The sequence below is a fragment of the Macrosteles quadrilineatus genome, unplaced genomic scaffold, assembly GCF_028750875.1.
Source record: "Macrosteles quadrilineatus isolate MER2022 unplaced genomic scaffold, UCM_ALF_1.0 Scaffold_3__2_contigs__length_128488019, whole genome shotgun sequence".
NCBI classification, from domain to species: Eukaryota; Metazoa; Arthropoda; class Insecta; order Hemiptera; family Cicadellidae; genus Macrosteles; species Macrosteles quadrilineatus.
The window spans coordinates 32,868,685-32,883,037 of record NW_026542596.1 but is presented as its reverse complement, the minus strand read 5'-3'; the positions used below and the strand labels follow the sequence as shown (position 1 = coordinate 32,883,037).

Below are 14,353 nucleotides of genomic sequence, written 5' to 3'. Positions count from 1 at the left end.
ATAATTTTTAAATGGTTGTTTTCATACAGTAAGGCTTTCTTTTGCCAGAAGTTAATAAGATGCAAGTCGTCAATTTTTTAGACTCATGAAATTAGTAGGCATTGCCTACTTTTGAACTCGGAAAACGGTTTTTTTGTGAGTGGGTCAGAATTGGTGAATGGGTTTGGCCTTTTAACATAATGTTGTTACTATAGTTGCAAGGTAAGACAGCGCTACCTGTCTAGTGCCTACTTGAGGTACCTCAGTGTCAGTTGATAGTCAGTACGGTGCTGATCAGTACACATGAGGTAGTGTCAGCTTAAAGGCATCATTGCTGAGGTAAGTAAACCATATTAATAATTACTTTCAATGTTAATAATAATGGTAACTTTTAATTAATGATGTAGAGTATTAAGTTTTGATCAAAATATTTGTTTTGCGAGATATTCACTTTTAGGGGCACTTACCATTTTTGTTTGGTATTTTATTATTAATTTTTATTAAGATTTTTAAGCTACAGATATTTATTATTTTGTATTTATTAGGCGAAACCCGTTGAAATCGAAGGTTACTGTTGAGGTTTCAGGCAACATCATTTAACCATCAAACGATGATAAAATAACTCAATTTTGGAACAATTTCGGTTGTTCTTAATTAATTCAGCAGCGTAATTTAGGTACGGTTGGCCATATTTTCATCAGAGAAACCCATTGGTATGGTATGAAGTAGTTAACAATGTGTACGATAAAATATAGTCCTTTATAACTTGAGCACTGTAATTGATAAAAAATACAAATATTTGTTAAAACTCCTAAATTAACAATATGCCCCTTAAACATTTTTCATTGTAATATTATTTACAACTTTCTGTACCCTTTACTCATTGTAAAGTAATAATAGTATAATAAAGAGACTATGTTGAATTAAACTTTAATGTTGTTCCGCCTCGATGTATTTTGCAAGGTAGCCTATTTATTTACAATTACTCGAACAGTATTTTTTGTGTATACGCTGATGAAATATCCAAAGAAGTAAGCCAATATACATTTGAGTAAAAGCGGTTACTAATTTTTATTAAGTTAAATGCTGGGAATAGAAATCATTTCCCTCTCATTGAATCCGAGACGCTAACCACTTTGATAGAAATACACCTAATTAGTTCTTTCACAACTATTTATTTGCTAAACATTTATTTACGAATAACAATTAGTTCATTTAAATTATATTTAGACCTAGTGATAGACAATAGGAATAGCCTACGTAGTTGAAGGATGGATAGATACAATTCCCCAAAATATATAAGCGGAAAATAAACGTATATTGATAGAGCTTGATTTCAATTAGCCTAATTACAGAACATTAAACGATATCGCTCCTAATACTGTAGTACGGGATTTACTGATCATGATTGTGGAAATAGATTGAAGCCGATGTTTGAAGTTTTCTTTGAACGATACTGAAACTATAAAATATATATAGATAGATAAGTGTCATTACTTATAAATAGATCTGGTTTTAGTAAGATTTTATAAGATGCACTTACAGTTAAACAATTTGGACCTTTATTTGGACGTTATTTTATGTCAGTATAATACCATCAGCTATAATATACATCAGTGATGAAGTCTTAGTAGTGATAAAATTACGGCAAACGCCGATTTATATCTATTGTTAGTCTTATATTCGAACAGATCTTAGCTTTTGTTAATTTATTTCTTACTAATTATAATTAAGATATAAAGTCCAGTTGCATGTTAGGCTTGATCCTAAGTTGTAGTCATCTTGAATTATAAATTAGTCTATTACAAATAATGCGAATTAGTTTGTTTTTGAACGGGAGAAAATAAATAATATAAAACATCCTCCTATTCCAACCTTGGTAGTACAAAGTATTCATTTGACTACAAAATGGATTTTACTAGTTAAGATTGAAAGTAAAAGTTTGTGAGGTGAAGTTTGAAAGAGTTGTAAATCGTGTTAAATATTTTTGTTAACTTATTTATTTCATACGGAACACCGTTTACATTGTGAATCATAAGGCAGATGCAAGTGCTAGTTTACGTAAAAAGATAACAATTCGTTAATTACAATAATCAAGCTAACACTCGACATGTGAATGTAAGACAGTTGTGAATAACAAATAAAGCAATTTTACAATTTTGACTAGTTTAGTAGCTCAGGTATTTACAAACTTGTAAAAACAAAAAAAAAAAAAAATAACTTGAATGCAAAACGATATAGTGACCGTAAGACAAACTTATTTAGCTTTTAAACTAACAATAGGCCTACAGCTTATAAATAGTTTCCCTAGAACAGTCCATGAGATCAATATATTGCTGCCTTGTAAATATTAATGTCGGACTAACTTTAATAATCAACCTTACAATATTCGATTTAAATAGTTTTGGGTTTACTGTATACTAGAGGTCGTCTAGTGGTCGAAAACTCGACCAAAAAAATGTACTCTACAGACTTCTCTATTTTCACCAGACACTTTAAATAAAAAATGTTATTGGAACTACTTACATTTGTTTTGATTTTCTGTTTAAATTTCGATGTTAATTAATCACCAGATTTGCAACCCATGAGACCCATGTAATTTTTTTCAAATTTAAAATTCATTTTTTGTGCTTATTTTTGAGCCTATTTTAATTTATAAAGTGATTCTGCACATCTACCGGAAATATCTTTTTAACTTTATGCCTACATTTCCCTGCGATGCACACGAGCTGAGAAAAAAAGTTTTAAGGAAACAAGCTTGCTTATTGATATATAGAATAAGCAAGCTTATTCTGCTGCGGATTTTATAGGAAATAAGTTGAAAACCGCATAAATTGTCTAAGTCGAGTGCCATACCAGAAGCTTAACCCAGATAGTTCGCTAACTTTGTCACAAAGAGATATCAATATCGAAGTTGTTGCGGATATCCTTTGATGATCCAAAAACCATAGATCCGAATTTCCTGGTGGCGAAAACATACTTTTATAAACGTTAATCCAAAAATTCAAAAAGGATTTTTGTCATACAGTTTAGTTTCAGATTTTAATATGAACTTATTTTAATATAAAATTTGTTCTAACAAGCTCCTAAGTTTTGCTGCTGTAATATATAATCAACATTGTTTGTCTAAATGTCAATAGCCTAAAATGATAATAGGATGTTCAAAATCTTATGAACATATATTCATAGTTATAGTTAGTATATTCATAGAAGATACATTCATCAATCGACTTATACAAATTAATGTATCCTCCCTAAACAACATATTATTGAGTTTAGTATTTTAATACCTTGATAACCTCCAGGTTTTTTTTTATAAGGGAGAGGAGGTAAAAATGCTTTTACGCACACAGGTAGCCAGCCTGTAGTGTGAGACTCCTGAGCTTGTCAGACTACTCACTAAAAAACCCCCTCTACTCTGTTGGACACAGACCTGGGATTGTTTGTCACATTACTTCAGGTCAGGTCAACGTGTGACCTAAGCCCTCAGGGCTCGCGCCGTTTCTGGCATTCAATTTCTTTATGACCTAGACCGTATCTCGGTCAAGCTCTAGCTTCTTTGTGCGGAGAATATCCTGGACGAAATGTGACATACAGGTCCAATTGTCCTCACCCTCCGTCATCATCGGAATGACCGTGTCCACCAACAACTGCCCTACATGTTGTTCAGCCTCCAGGCGGGAACCTTCCCAACGCTGGCAGCGGAAGAAGGTGTGCTCCGCGTCGTCGGGAGTGCCTGGGCAGTAGATGCAATCGGGTGACACGGCTTTGCCCATCCTGAACAGGTACGACCGAAAAAACCCGTGACCTGTCAGAAACTGGGTAAGGTAATAGTCCACCTCACCATACCGTCGGTCAACCCATGGTTGGACTTGCTGAATCAGTCTCCTGGTCCAGCGTCCCCGCGAATCCTGTTCCCAGCTCTCCTGCCAGAGCTGGTAGGTGCGGTTGCGCTCCTCCATTTTTGCATGGTCCTCTCCACGCCGCTGATAAATCGCTTTCCTCTCCGCCGCCAAAAGTTTGACGGGGATTACTCCAGCAACCACCAAGATGGCAGGTTCAGACACTGTTCGGTAGGCGGATGCTACCCTGAGTGCTGCCTGACGCAAGCCGCATCCTATACACCTCCTTATTGAGCGCGTCTGCCCACACCTCCGCACCATACAGGAGCACAGACTGAACTGTAGACATCAACAGCCTTCTGCGACTGGAACGAGGACCTCCGACATGGGCCATTAACCGGCTAAGAGAAGAGATCACCTTAGCGGCCTTGTCCGCCGTTCGGAATATCTGGTCTCGCCAGCTAAGCTTAGAGTCCACCATGACATCAAGATACTTGGCGGCACGAACGGACTGGACTTCGACGTCCCCCACCCTCAACGGCACAATGGTGTCAATCCGCTTTTTGGTCAGAATCACGATCTCAGTTTTGTTCAGCGCTAGTGAGAGACCGTGATCTGCCATCCATGCGTTTATAGTTCGCATGACTCGGTTTAATTTTAGCTGGGCCAGCTCAACACTACGAGCAGCTATTAAAGCTGCAATGTCATCTGCGTACCCAACTAAAACGGTTTCTTCAGGCATTTCAGACCTAAGGAGGCTGTCGTAGGCAACGTTCCAGAGGTCCGGGCCGAGTATGGAATCTTGGGCAGCACCAGAAGTGACACTCATCGTCCGCGGGCCTTCTGTAGTATCATACATGAGGAGGCGGAACCGGAGGTAATCCTCTATAATGCGCATGAGGTATGCCGGGACGTGGAAGTTGTTCTCCAGAGCGTCCAGCATATCGCACCATCTTGCAGAATTAAATGCGTTTCGCACATCGAGTGTAACGAGCAGCACAACCCTACGAGAGTAGTGATTAAAATCCTCAGCTCTCATCACGGCTTGCTTCACCTCCTCAATAGCGTCGACCGTTGATCGCCCCTTCCTGAAGCCGTATTGGCGAGGGCTCAGGTCCCCCGCAGCAACCACGGCATAATTCAGTCGGGAACGGATCAACTTCTCTAGGACTTTCCCAGCCGTATCCAACATGCAAAGGGGTCTGTAAGAGGACGGCAATTCTGGGTCTCCTTTCCCCTTCCCTACGAGCACGAGCCTAGCTTTTTTCCAGCACAACGGAAATACCCCCTCTGCTAGGCAGGCGTTGTACATGCTCAGAAGAATCAGGGGATTGATTGAAAAAACCTTCTTAAGAGCCTCGCCAGGTACCCCATCAGGTCCAGGAGCCTTGTTGTTTTTTAGGGATAAAACGGCAGTCTCCAGCTCCTCATGAGTGAAGAGTGGGACATCGTCCATCATCTCAAACTCACGCAGTGGGCGCAGAATATGATCCGGAAAAAGGGATTTGACGACCCTCTCCATAGCGGCCCCCTCCATGACGGAAGGTGGAGAGCGAGTGGTGAGTTTTTGGGTTACTAGTTTGTAACCCAGGCCCCACGGGTCGGAATCGACATCATCCCTTAGTGTTTTCCAGCAATTGTGTTTGCTCCGGTTGATGGCCCGGCGGAGAGACTTCCTCGCCACCTTGTAGCTCTCCAGCTTACGGCGTCTATCCAAGGGTGCCCTGGCCCTGGTAGCGAGTCGTCTAGCTCTCAAAGCAGCTCGGCGCAAATCCGCGATCTCTGCAGTCCACCAGTATACGGGTCTCCAATCGCAACGGAGTCTCTTGCGGGGCATTGACTCATCACAAGCCGAGGCAATCAGCCCCATCATCGATGTAACTATAGCCTCTGCATGAGCCATGCCAGGTGCGGCAGGCACCGCTGGCACTCCCCGCAGGATGGCCTCGGTGAATTTAGCCACGTCCAGTTTTTTGGTGTTCCACCGAACGGGCACTTCCCGAGATGCAGCAACTTGTCTCGGGATGCGATCTAAGACATTGAAAATAATGTATTGATGGTCGCTGGCCGTATAATCCTCCAAGACTCTCCAGGCTGTGATCCTTGGCAGAAGAGACTCAGATGCGAGGGTTATGTCTGGGATCGTTCCCCTCATCACGGGTCGCCGGAACGTTGGCGTGTTGCCCTCGTTGATTACGAGTCCGGCCCTGGCAGCAAAGTCCAGGATGTACTTCCCCCGGGAATTAGTGAGGGTCAGTCCCCACTCGACGGCCCTAGCATTGAAATCACCAGCCACGACTACATGCCCTGTGGTGTCCTGCACGCTCTCTTCCAAGCGGTCTATCTTCTCGCGGAAGTCATGGATAGCCTCGTTAGGGGTGAGGTAGACACTGTAATAGGTGACGTCCTTGCACCGAACCCAAACAAATCCACGGCCCTTTCCATGACCCCGCACTTGCACTTGAGCTGTATTTTTTTTTTTTTTTGTCCTAGGACGCTAGGCACGAGCCTGGGATTGTTTTTCACATTACTTCAGGCTAGACCTATGGGTTGCGGCATTATCACTTAGATAAAATCCATTGGTGACTTGGCGGGGATCGAACCCGGGACCTCACGGACCGAAATCCCGCGCTCTAGCCACTACGCCAGCTCGCTCCCCACTTACACTTGAGCTGTATTACGCACCCAGAAAGCAGCAGTACCAAGACTATCGGGGAACCAAAAGGGTGGGACCCTATTCCGGTACTGGTACTGCTCGCTGACCAAGAGCGCGTCGACACCGTGTGCTGAAGCGCAGTTTTAAAAGCGCTGCACTGCCCAGACCCAGCTATATGTTTGGTGTTTTTGTCCGCGAGCCCATTTTCCTTACAAAGAAAGCAAGATTCGACTTGGCAGTCCCTACGAGCGTGACCCACCCCTCCGCACCGGAGGCAGTGCTTGCCTCGGTCGGGCCCCTTGCAATTTCGGGAGGAATGACCGAAACCGAGGCACCTAAAACACCTGGTTACTTCCACCCTCCGTCTGAGCCTGCAGTTGACCCAACCGACCCTCAAATGCTGGAGTGCCAACACCTTACTAGCGTGTGCGTCTGCCATTTCGGCGACCGCCATCCGCTGCTGGTTTCTATTTGGTTTTTTGAGCCACACCCTAAGAACAGCCGATGTTCCGGCAAGCTCGGGGACTGCTTCCTTTAGGGCCTCAACCACCTCACTCTCTGTCGACACACCATCTATGTCCCGAACCTCAACTGACGTTTTAGGCTCGAGTGCACGGACGGTGCCCTGGCCTTCCACGGCTGCCTTTAGTTCAGCAGCAAAAGCGGATTTGTCCTTTGACTTACCCAGTTCAAGGAGGACGTCCCCGCCCCGGGTTTGCATAATCGACCGCACAACCGTATCGGTCTGCTCCGGCTTAGCTTTAGCCTTTATTATACCCAAGACTTCAGCGAATGATCTCCCCCCTGAGGGCTTAACCAAGATTGCCTCCGTCCTGGGCTTTTTTGGCCGTGACCTTTTAAGAGCGGGGGCCAAACCGGGCCCAATTTGGGCAACGTTTGTCGTTTGTGCCTTTACCGCCACATTTTTCTTGGAGGTTACCTCTGCCCACCTCTGCTGCCTCTTCTCCTTTCGGGTAAGACGCTTTTCCCATGCAGCCCCAGATGGTGTCTCAACAACTGATCCCTTACGGGAGCTTCCCCTAAGAGGGGTCACGTGATAACCTCCAGGTAACGAATTCATTAGGAACTATAATTTAGGGAACCAACTCATGTAACTAGAGGTTGGTTAACGTTTGGCAAAAGTTTGATTAAACTCTGGGTATTTTGCTACAGTTGCCATGTCTTGTGTGTTTGATTTCCGTAAACGCTTGGGTGCCTTGTTTTTTCTTAACAGTGTTATCTAAATATATAAAAGGCAAAGCCCTCACTGACTGACTCACTCACTCACTCACTCACTCATCACTAATTCTCCCACTTCCCATTTACCTAGGAGGCTAAAATTCGGTACTCCGATTCTTTGGGCATTAAATAGGAAAACTAAGTAGTTTTTATTCTGATCGGGCTTTCGGGCTCCGCCCCAGTGGCTCTGGAGTTTCCCATGTTAACCTTATGATTTTTCATATTTAAAAGGAATTTCTTAACAGCTGTTTCAATTAAACAAGTTGGTTCTGTTCTATGATGTTCAATAGCATTAAAGTTACAACAGGGATTACCAACAGGGTGCAGCACTATTATTATTTTTTTAAATTTATGGCTACAGCTAATTTGCAACCAAAAGGTGAGTGAGCGTAGCGAACGAACTTCAACCTGAAGCGAGTTAGCGTAGTGAACGAGCTAACCTGAAGGCAAGTGAGCGGAGCGAACGAGCTCCAACCTATAGGTGAGTGAGCGTAGCGAACGAACTTCAACCAGGACGTGATTGAGACATGCGAACGGGCTCACTTGTGAAGTAAAACGGGGCAAAGCCCGCGGGTACAGCTAGTTGTTTATATAGCTGTAAGATTTTGTTGCAATAGCCGAGATCAAGTATTATTATTTAAATATATTGGTTTGTTTGGTTCTGTTCATATGTTAAAGTTAAGAAAGAAACAAGAAAGAACAAACATAGAATATACTAACGCATTCAAGCGTGTCCAGACATGAACTGGTTTGAAACTTTATCAGGCTATTCATACAATCTACAATAATCACAAAAAATATAAGATATGTAGATTTTTAGTAATATGGAACATTTACAGTGCCAGCTGCAGGCCTAAGTTCTGATAGATTGAAATGTCAAACTCACTGTACTTTCATATACCACCCACCATTCTCAAAATATAGTCTGTATGATGGAACGGATGGAACCTGTCTCCTGAACTCCGTCTACCTGAGGACTAGCCAATAGTTTAAGGCCCGCCCCACACAGAGGACCAAGAGACAGGTTCCATCATACAGACTATAGTCACACTTCTTAGATTTATTAACGTGCTCCACATTAATAAATTATTAGCATTAAGAAAAAATGGAATGGTTTCTTTTAGTAAGTTATAAAGTATCAGAAATGAAAAATTATAATAGATTGATAGATTCACGAATCTTTCTCAACTTCTCCATTTTGAAGACTCAATGTGTGCGTCAGCATAGCTGTAACCTTTCGTAGCGTCTAGCAATCTTATAATTTGTGTGAAATGTGTTTAACAGTATATTATGCAATAAACACTTAAAAGTATTCATTACCACATTCCAAAACGGTAGCTTAGTGGAGACGTGTTTGAGCACATATGAATAAGCTATGACTACTATTAGTGTAGGAAGATTTTATAGTTTTGTTATTTACTATAGTCCTCTAGTAATTAAAGGTGCTATACCCTGCTAGGTAAACCACCTAGCACTATGGATGTTGCTTGTTGTGAGCAGGCAAATCCATGTTTAGCAGAGATATTCCTAGTTCTCATTTTGGTTACGCGAAAGGTTTGAACCAACAAATAACGATTCAAAACTATTCCTCACTGTTCTGTACAATCGAATTTCTTCGGCTTTAATTTATTCCTGCTAGTTCTAAATTGTTGATAAGAAGCAAAGTTGTCGTCTTATCCACTGAATTAACGCGTCCTGGAATTCTACGTCAAAGTAAAAGTACAATCCATTACATACCATCCATTATATCCATTATTAAAAGGCCAGCCATTATATTCTTGAATCCTCTTCAACGCAATCGTAAGAATCAGTGAATCGTCAAGTTCGATAAATGGAGCAGAGTGTTTATATTTGTGTGTGAAGTGTATTGTATACTATTGGAAAGCCAGGTTCTTCGAAGAACTCCTTTAAGTTGTAGTATGATCTTGATGTACCGGTAAGGTATTCTCTTAGTGTTATTTCCGATTGCTTTTAGGCTATTTGGAAGTTTCACTCCCACCTTTGAGGGTGTTTTACAAGTTTTTTTCAGCCTAAGTTTGTGAATGTTTGAGTTATACCATGATCTAATGTTGTATTGATGACATTCTTGTCTTATTTGAGGGAGATTATGCATTACAAAGTGTATTGTGTCTGAGGTGTATTGGGAGGTGACGGTAAGCATTAGGTTTATTGAACTTTGGTTTACAATGTTTTTGGTAGAGCACCTGGGCGATGATTCTGAAGGCCTACTTCTGTGGTAAACCTATTGGTATATTTCGAATTGTATTTTCAAATGTGGCAACGATATAAACAACAACAACACATTCGTTTTTAGTTGCATACACCACCCCACGCAATGCCATATTTAAAGTGAGATGCAAAAATTACATTATTATTTAGAGTCTTTAATACAAGCAAACGGGCTGGGTCCATTTTTATCCTTAAAAAAACTAAGGACTTACCTAAACGTCGAACACGCCACTATCAAGATAAAACACATTCTTTTGCGGCCTTGCAGCATCCAAAATCAATGGTACGTCATCTTATAGACCGATCGCTCGGTGTAGTCATATTTGCACGAGTCCACGACCTTAGTCATTCATCACAGACAATAGCGGCGGTCGATGAGGTGTGTTGGTCGTCAATAATCTTGACCTTGGACTTGGTCATGGGGCAACGCGCGACAGAAACATAATATCCTACTGAATTTCCTCAAAGTAGACATGTAATTATGTAAAAGTCATCAATATAAATTACCGTGAAGAAGTTAAAGATATACTATGCCGGATTGTCTGAGATGAGTGGTTAAAGTGGTCTTCAAATCTGGAGGCTGTTGGTTCGAATCCAAGCAAACCCGATTATGGACGCAAATATAATTTTTGTCTTTGGGTTATTAAGTGATGTTTGTAACTCAAGTTCAACGTTAGATGTAAACAAGACTAGTGTTTAAGGGCCGCTTCTTCCTAAAGAGAAAACAAATCAAACATTCCATTGACACATAGAACCTCTAAAAGAATAAAGGTTAGTGTAGTATTATCTATGAACTTCATCTATGGTAATATAATATCAATTTAATTCTATTTTTATACTGTCTAAGAGTATTTTGTGTTGAAGTTGTTCTTATTGAAAGCCCGTCGAATGAATCAATCCTTAGTGAAAATCAAGGATTAGTTTACATGTTAGAGACAATAAGGAGAATACATTGTGAGTAATCCGTTAAAACCTGTCACAGCTAATTATTCCATTATATTAAGTGGTTGTGAAGCTCAGCTTGAAATACAAATGATAATGAGTATTTTGATCCTGGAAAGAATCGATTTTATACCTAGTTGTCATTTGTCATTGGGGCCATAATATCTCTTACAACATGTTGACATAGATAGTAATTGAGCCACGATTTGGGCTGTTTATTCCAAAACAAATAAAACACCTTACGGAAAATACTTAATGATATTAAAAACTTGGTTAAAGAGTTAATTGTGAAATGATTAAAAGTTTTAAATTACCATACATTCATATAGTAAAGTCCACACATTTTTATAGAGTGCAAAGGCCGAGCATTGTTCGTGTTTAATTTATTAATGAGGTTTAAAAGAAACAAAGCATACATGTATGATTTTCGACAGATTTTTGTTTTCATTACAAACTATAGTTCTAAATAAGGTACTATCTAAATACCAGTTATATGACAATAATTTATCATACTCAAGTATTAATGCTATATGTACAACATTTTGTTCACAGTTTGGCCATCTTAAGACATGATCTTATGATACAATTTTGTCTAGCACCCTTAAATATATCCTTTGAAACTATATTTTTCAGCCTTTAACCATATCTTAAAACATTTAAAATGTTTGTGCAGTATTGAATTATAAATTTGTAAGTGACTACATGTCAATATATTATAATAATAGTCGATTTATCAATTGAACTAAATTAGCATAAAAATGTTGAATTTTCAGTAGGCTTGGCACAAAACTGTAGCGGCTTGTACAACCTCACAAACAAATTAAACACAATCGAACAATGCTCGGTCCCCTAGTAATAGGATATGATACAAGGTTCGTTTGGCAGTTGGGAATTAATAATCAAAGAACGTACCGTACACAATTTAATCATCACGACGACTTAAGCTCATAATTGTACTTAGTTTATAAGCAGTCTTAAGTCCCGCCGGAGAGGTGACATGTAGCCTAGGTGTGTTTAACAGCGAACGCAATATTTCACCCTCATAATCATTTAAATAAATCTGTATCTTTGACCTATACTAACTACAGTCTGCCAAGTCTTTAAATAACTTCTTAATCAGTAATGTACTCATTATTGGATTTACGGAGAGTAAATATAAATACGTCTATCATAACTCTTAATACACATATACCTATTTAAACTTATAGCCAAGCATTTTTCACAAATGACCAGTTAAATAAGAAATACCCCCGCCGCAGCAAACCTGACGCCTAAGCGAATTTCCATTTGGCTGAATTGATTTTCAATTGATCTATTACATTAGGTTTAACGAGTACCTAGGTTTGCTGCTACAAGGAAACTAATAAAGTGTGTGTTTTAAGTAAAATAATTATTGCTTAGTATAAAATGAATATATTTGCCAAGTTTGATCAAAAGATATCCATAAACAAGCAAACTACAACATTTTACAATATTCTCCATAAGAATAACATGGGAATTTTAAATTTACCATTGTTTCTCCGTAACTAATAACCGTACAAAAACACTTTGATATACTGAATTGTTTGTTTTTTTAAGCTCTTTAAGAAGGTTTAGAGAAAAATTGGGAAATTTTGTGTTTTGAGGGTCAAAAGTGAGAAAAACCAATTTTTACCCCATAAAAACCCCCATAAAACCCTTTTCCCATGGTCCGATCATGCTGGATCGCGAACTCATTCAAGTTTATCCCGCCTTACACCTTCAAACCAAATTTCATCAAAATCGGATAAAAATTACTCAAGTTATCGTGTTCACGGACACACACACACACATATATATATATATATATATATATATATATATATATATACATATATAAAAATTTGAACGAGTGGTGTTTTTGGCCTCTGGGGACATCAAAATGAAAAAGAAAATCGGTCCCGGGCCTAAGTCTTACCATGAGACCTACGGTAATAGCTACTTCCCTATAGGGAAATTCGCTAAAAAGATTAATTTCAATATTGTTGTAGCTCTAAACCTTTTAAAATCACACTTGAAAATCCATTTACAGAATGAAGAGCTGGACAAACCCAAGTCCGTAAAGAGTTTGAAAGTCAAGTGTATACACTATGAAATTAAGCGGGTTCTTTTACATAAAGAGTACTGTACACATTACACAGAAGTTCGTGCTTATGTGGTCAACATTGCACACGTGGACTTAGCTTTTAAAGAGCTTCGCTGGCAAATAGACATGTTTCACAGGTTTAAATGGATGGTAAATAAATATGTCTAATTACACTCTTGAAACATATATTTGCCTTTATACTGTTAACTCACACGACGGTAAATACACATAAAAGATGGTAAGTGGTAATCCATTGGCTGCACTACTAACCATAGTTTGGATGTATTTACCGTCTTGTGAGTTAACACTTTAGTGTAAATATATGTTTCAAGAGTGTTACCAAACGTTACTATTTATTACTATAACTTGTTACTATTTATTTACTATCCGAAAATGATAATTAAGAAGTTATTTAGAGGGGTTTACAATAAGTTATACACTATAAAAAATTATAGTTTGTTTGAAGGACAACGATTCTACTGTTCCGTTGTTTACTAATGGTCCTTTCGTGCCCTTTAAACTTCCGAGTCTTTCATTTAGGAACTGAATTGTTTCAAAGTTGTAGATAATTGTTTATTAAATATTTCGAAGAAAAAATAAGTCAACTAAAATTCAATTAAATCTGACTCAGAGAATTTCTTTTATTGTATTATGTATTAGTTTAGTTCTGACTTAGGTAAATTTGTTCCTGAAATCCGCTCGTCAAAAAACTGTATTTATTTCATTTACTCGCAATGTATCTTTCCGTAAGATATGAATAAAAAGTTAACTTATATATTAAAGTAAAACAATATATCTTTGGAATCTATGGTTTGTTTTTGTTTTCAATAAAGGTCTTTGTCAGATTGCTGTGAATGTTGTAGCCTTAAATGTTGTAAAGAAAGAAAAGAAACAATATACAACAAAATAACCATTAGAGGCATATATTCAGCGTATGTATTGACTAGTCAAACATACCAATACAAATTGATTTGTGTATTGGCTTCTATGTTTATGCTAATTAAATAAACCAGATAAATAGAAATTTACTGCACACTCAAGATCAATTTGTTTTATTGACACGAATTAAAAACACAATTATATTTCCTCGGATAATAAACTGTAAGTTGAAGAATGTACTTTTATTGTTTGTATCACTTGTGTAGGAATCAAATACTGGAATAAGTAGGATTTAACAAAATAACTGAACAACGTGAATAAACGTTATTTAATAACGTGGTATAGCCCACATGATGAATGTTATTTCATCACAAATTGTTATAGTTCTGGGTGACAAGTTTAGATAAACAAATGTTTTCCTTTTCAACCAACTATTGGAATATTTTCATTATTTTAATTGGAGTTAATGTTCCAGCTGAAAAA

At 38.9% G+C, this 14,353-nt stretch overlaps 1 protein-coding gene across 3 annotated transcripts in view; it reads left to right on the top strand.

Moving 5' to 3' along the window:
- Positions 1-235: 235 nt before the first annotated feature.
- LOC128988815 (proton-coupled amino acid transporter-like protein pathetic) overlaps positions 236-14,353 on the top strand; it is a 52,954-nt gene continuing 38,836 nt past the window's right edge. For all 3 annotated transcript variants that reach the window (XM_054410479.1, XM_054410480.1, XM_054410481.1), the window contains exon 1: positions 236-318. The gene's annotated coding sequence lies outside the window, so the exon portion shown is untranslated. The remainder of the gene's footprint in view (positions 319-14,353) is intronic.